The sequence below is a fragment of the Oryzias latipes genome, chromosome 15 (genome assembly GCF_002234675.1).
Source record: "Oryzias latipes chromosome 15, ASM223467v1".
Taxonomy (NCBI): domain Eukaryota; kingdom Metazoa; phylum Chordata; class Actinopteri; order Beloniformes; family Adrianichthyidae; genus Oryzias; species Oryzias latipes.
In genome coordinates this window covers 30,470,035-30,476,034 of record NC_019873.2, presented here as the reverse complement: position 1 = coordinate 30,476,034, position 6,000 = coordinate 30,470,035, and the positions used below count along the sequence as shown (strand labels likewise).

Sequence of the window (6,000 nt, the reverse complement as noted above, 5' to 3'; positions counted from 1 at the left end):
AAACTTCTGACTAATATGTGCCACTGTCGTTACAGGAACTTCCAGCTGCTTAGAGATGCGGAGCAGATGTGGCCTGTGACGTCTGCACTGGAAAAAACGACACGCCCTGAAGTCCTGTCTGACCTGCCTTGCTCCTTCCTGGGAGGAACACCTTCAGCCTCATTTGAAAGCAGCTGCATTGAAGAAACACAAGCTGGTGGAACCCTCCAAGAACCTGCAGGAGAACATCTGCTCCTCCAGTCATGATGAGGTGATGAGGATGTTCTGTCGCACTGATCACAATCTGTTCTCTCTGCTCTGTGGAAGAACATAACACTGTCTCATCTCACAGCTGCTTCAACAGCAGGTGGAGGAGAGTCGGGAGGTCTTCACTGAGATGATCCGTCTCATCCAGAAGAGAGGAGGTGAAGTGAAGAACAAGATCAGATTCCAACAGCTAACTGAAGTGAGGCGGGTCAAAGGTCTTCAGAAGGAGCTGCAGCAGGAGATGACTGAGCTGATGAGGAGATGCTGTGAGCGTCAGCAGAGACGGGATGACAAAGCAGTTATCTGTCACTTAAACCTGTGTTCTTTATGATGTGAATAAATCAAGTCAGCGTGGTATTTTGTCATTTTATCACTGAGTGAAGATGCCTGAATGCTTCCCATAACCTGCAATGATTGACATGTAATTGTGTGATAGTGATTGACAATTTTCACCTTTTGTAAGAATTCAAAACACTTTCTGTGTGAACATGACTTTTGAAACCCTGTTTGTTTCACTCAGGACGCACATTTCCAGCCATATCTCCTTGAGGGTTCGATGTGCTGGAATGATGAAGGGATGGAGGACGCTGTCAAAGGAAATTCCTCTTTCCGGTTATTTGAAACTACAATGAGAGAGGCCGTGGAGCAACTCAGCCAAGCAGAGCTTGGAAGCCCTGGGATGAGCGTTATCGTCCTCCTGGAGCATAAACAGGTAAGAAATATATACATTAGTTATTCTGCAATTGATCTATTTAGCTCCTAATGTCACGCCAGCACTAAGAGCTTTTTTTACTTTGTGTGGGTGCTCCAGACCCCTGAAGAGGAGGACAGGCTGCTGGAGTCGATGAGCAGGACTTCCAGGACACCATGGAGGACATCACTGTTAGATGACCCCCACCTTGATGTTGTTGCCAGCCCCTCATCTTCACCTCAGCCACAACCGCACCAACTGAGACTGAAAGCAGCCCTTCAGACGAGGCAGAGGTGAAACGTTTTAATCTGTTTATAGGACCGTCCTTTCATTTCAGTCTCATTCCTAACATTCTTTTGCATTTATTAGTGGGCTGTTGTTGGACCCGATGGCATAGCTGGCTGGGACAAAGTCCAGGATCTGGCTTCTTACTCGGTGGGACTCCGTAAGGCTCCTTACCTCACTGACCCCCAAGTTACAGAGGCCATTGGATCATGGACGGCTCTCCTGGATGTGGATAAAGAGCGAGTCAACTACCAGCCCCGGCACCAGCCTCAACTTACACACGGCCGCTTTAAGGCACCAAAACGCTCCGGGGTGACACCAGGAGTGGAAAGTGTCAAAAGGTGTCTCAGTGGACATTCTGGGGTCCAGCTCAGTGGCCAAGCACCAGCCGCTTGGTTCAATTCAGTTTTATTTGTATAGCCCAAATTCACAGCATGTTGAGGCTGTATGCATCAAGCTTAGCAGATTACATGAGACTCCCACCAAAAAGGTTGGAGGTGGTCCAAAACCCTCACGGATTACTACCATACCCAGGATTTAGTGCAGAGGCTGATGGATCCATGATCCAGCTGTTTGAGCTCAATCAGAGGAAACTCCTTCAGTGGTGAGCACAGCTCGTTATTTTCTTCTATTTCACAGACTTTTCCAACATTATCATAATACCTTTGATTCATTTCAGGTTTCAGCGGCGGCAGAAAAACCAAGAAATGAGGCCGAGGACACTCATTGACTCCACCCGAGCCAGTTGCTGTAGCTGCAAGCGACCTTCCAGCTCCAAGGGATAAAATGGATGAGGCACCACATCCACATCTGGGCCAAACTTCAAATGGATTCTCCCTCTAAATAGAGCAGGACAGGCTCCTGTTCTGAGACCTGCTGCTGCTGCTGACAGGATGAAGTGCCCCATCACACCTGCCAGCAGTGTAAGTGGAATGATTCCACCTGTGTCGGCACCTGGCTTACTGTTGGGGCCATCATTCTAAACCCAGGTGCCCACCGCTTATGCATTTCCTGGAGCCACAACATGCAGTGGCGGCTTCATTCCCCCTGCTTCACCTGCTGTCCCTGCGTCACGCTCCACACAAAGGAACAGGCAAAGACGGGCCTTAGAGGAAGAAAGCGGCCTCCACAAAAGGAAATGCATACGAGGAGTGAACTATAATACCTGCAGCAAATGTGGACAGCCCAAAAGAAAAGAATAGTCGCTCCAAAAATGCCACATTTAGCTCCAAGGCTTCAAATGGACGATCATTTGGATGGTTGGCAGAACAGCACAAAGGCAGATCAGCTCCTCCTCTTCAGTAATACCATCGTCATGTAGATATTACATTATTGTTGGATGTACATCTATTCTTTAGTTCTATTTTCTAAATTGTACTTTTGAAACGTGTGTGATTCATGGAAGTTTACTGTGTTCATTTTAATAACATTTGATGTATTAAATCAAAAAAATAAGCTTACAGTTTCCCAGAATTTGTTGTCAAGAAAAAAATGTTTTTAAATCAGTTATGTTTGATAAAGTAAACATGTCAAAGGCTTGTTTTTTTTGGAAAAATAACTCAGCATTCTTAGTGATTAGGGCTGCGCGATATGAGGAAAACTTGCGATATGCGATATTAGTGATCAATAATGCGATAATGATAAATTTGCGGTAAATAAACAAATAGAAAAATAAACAAAAACATCATTCCCATTTCATTGCAACAGTTTAAAAAATATACTCCAAATGACCCTCATCAACATGGGGGCCAAAAATCTACCATCATAGGCCTCCATCTGATTGGTCAACAATGGGAAGGCGTCCATCTGATTGGTCAAAGCATAAAGGGATTTATTTGATTCCTTAAATGCTTCAAGCTGCTTGAAGATTGTTTTAACACATTTTGGGTTTGCGATTTATTACAATTGGATATTGCGATAACGATAAATTTGCGGTATATTGTGCAGGCCTATTAGTGATCCAAACTTGGGTAGAGGGATCCCCGCCCTGGACAGGATTAGGTCCTCCACCAGGAGACAGTGCTGGATGCAGTCAGACGCTTTGAGGATGTTGGTCTTCTCCGGGCTGCTTTGAGGGTTAGCCGTGAGGTGTCTGCAGCCACAACACTTTCACCAGTGTGTACATCAGCTTGTCTTGCTCAGCTGGTGCATACCGTTTAGCCATTTTGACTTTCTGGATCTTCAACAAGATCGTCCCTCTTGGTCCTGCAGGACAGGGTGTTGTGTCCTGTCCAGCTGGTGTAACTTCTGCGGCTGCTTATCGTGTTCCTCCACGGCGTTCCAGGCTTCCACAACCTCTGCTCTGTGCTGAGGGACAGCTTGTTCTCTGTCATGCCAATCAGGAAGAAGATTCGCACTGCAGACATCCTCCTGTTGAAAGAACAAAAGTTAAAAACGTTTCAGAGACTTGCAGTCTGTTTAAATATTTAAAAAGAAGCTACTCACAAAGGCTGGAGGGTGGAGGTGTCGTGGCTGGTGATGTTGATGTGGGCTGGGGTGGCGTGGAGAACGTCACTGTGGTAGGCCTCATCCTCCACTTCTCCTCTTCCTGCTCCATCTTCCTGTCAATCAGCGGAGCAGAGTACGTCCTGTGCCTCCAAAAAGGGCATCTGCGCTCCTGTCAGAGTTCCACCGAGCAATGCGATGGTAAACCTGCCATGGACGTGCAGCACAGTGCGGCCCTGTGTGGTGACACCTCATTTTTAATAACATATCAAGCGCTGCTTCTGTGCATCCCAGAGTGTTCTTCCTGGAATCAGCACTTTGTGGAAACCCTCCAAGCTGTTGCTTCCTCAAAGTTATTTGTAAAAAGGCACATCCACACCACTGATGTTGGTAACACAAGACACGCACATGTCTGGTGGATCCTGAATGCAGTCCAGATGCCGCTGCTGGCAGGCCCACACCTCTACAAATACAGAAAGGAGTTCAGAAATAAGGCAGTTCAGTCAAAACACACTCTACACAAACAGGGACGATTGTGAATTGTTTTTTTTTCATTTTAGTTATGTTTTCAGGTTGTCAGTCAAAACAGCTGCTTTGAGTTAACAATCCTCAGTGGGTTCAGTTGTTTGGTACTCAGATTAAATGCTAACAAACATTCAACATTTAGCTGTATAGTAATTGGATAGTTCACTAAGAAAGCTTTCTGTTTACCTGGTGTCTTGAAGAGGCTCACTCCACTTTCTTTCAGACCAGCAGGACCTTTCGGCTCCTCGATCGCCCCCTGGATGAGCTGGAAGGTTTCCTGTGGTCCTAGAGTCACCCTCCGCACGTGGTGCTTCTGCTGACCCCTGGAGTCACCCGACAAAGACTTCAAGGCTTCCCCTTTAGCGACACAAAACATCCAGCACCCTAGAGAGGGTGTAGAGCTGTTATACTGTTCCACGACCAGGAAGGAAACCGAACTGTTGTTCCTGGATCTGAGGTTCGACTTTCGGACGGACTCTCTTCTCCAGTACTGTGGCGTAGACTTTCCCAGGGAGGCTGAGGAGTGTGATTCCCCGGTAGTTGGAACACAACTAAATCAAAAACAGATCTTCAAAAATGTTATCAATGTACTGTGAAAAGTAAGAGATTGGACTCCGGTATTCATAAACTTTGGCGTCACCTTGATAGGCAGGGTGCCCTGGTAGCACAGGTGTAAACCTGTTATGATGCACGTTTAAAAAAACACAAAAAAATCAAGTTAATTAAAAAAATAACAATTATTTTTTCCTGAATCTCATAATTTTTATCATCTGAAAGCTCAAAATCTGAATCTCTCTCAACTATCTGGTATAGAATCCTCTCTGCTTCACTTTTTCATCCAAAAATCATGTGCAGCCATTAAATACATTAAAATGGTCCCGGTGTCCTCTACAGTGGACATTCATTAAATGCCTGCTGTTTTAAAACCGAAAACATGAAACTTTTTTCAGATCTAAAAATATTGTTCCTAACATTTTTATGACCAAGAATATATATAATTATCATGGTAAAAAAAGGAATAAATACAGAATATTTGACTTGACTTTCACCTTACCATAAAAATAGGTAAATGGTATGGCAGACATCTTTGTAGTGGTAAAACTTAAAGTTCCCAGCATTCAAACTCATCACATGAAACATCAATGGAAAGCCCAGGATGTCCTCTACAGAGTAGAATAGGATTTGGAAAGGTATCTTTTAATTCCTTAGAAATATACAGGTAAACAAAATGTCCATTATAGAATACATAAATGACTGGGCCGGGTCTCAGGAGGATATGTTACCCTTAGGAAACATAATCAGGAAACACAGCATTAATTTTCATTGTTATGCCGACGATACGCAGTTGTATTTATCTATGAAACCTGACCAGAATGACGATGTAGAGAAACTGAACGCCTACATCAGTGACATCAAGACCTGGATGAAAATTAATGACCTCCTCCTGAACCCAGAAAAAACTGAGGTCATTATACTAGGTCCTAAAAACCTCAGAGATGCTCTGTCTGCTCAGATAGTCTCCCTGGATGGCATAAGTATAGCCCCCAATTCCACAGTTAGAAACCTTGGGGTTTTATTTCACCAGGATTTATCATTTAAGGCTCACATATCTCAGGCGTGTAGAACTGCCTTTTTTCACCTGCGGAATATTGCTATGATGCTGAAAAACTCATCCATGCATTTGTTACGTCGAGGCTGGATTACTGTAACTCCTTGTTAGCAGCGTGTCCTAAGAGTTCCTTAAGAAGTCTCCAGCTTGTTCAGAACGCAGCAGCTAGATTGTTAGCAGGAACTAGCAGAAGAGATCA

At 44.6% G+C, this 6,000-nt stretch overlaps 1 long non-coding RNA gene across 4 annotated transcripts; it reads left to right on the top strand.

The window, feature by feature from the left end:
* Positions 1 to 6: 6 nt before the first annotated feature.
* Positions 7 to 2,678, top strand: LOC105358620. Of its 4 annotated transcripts, none has more exons than XR_002874784.1 (6): positions 7 to 250; positions 332 to 404; positions 767 to 958; positions 1,058 to 1,230; positions 1,307 to 1,826; positions 1,902 to 2,678. It is a non-coding gene; the product is annotated as an uncharacterized LOC105358620 (long non-coding RNA). The 4 variants fall into 4 exon arrangements; XR_002874783.1 differs by having other exon boundaries at positions 332 to 512; XR_002874781.1 differs by having other exon boundaries at positions 332 to 600.
* Positions 2,679 to 6,000: the final 3,322 nt, after the last annotated feature.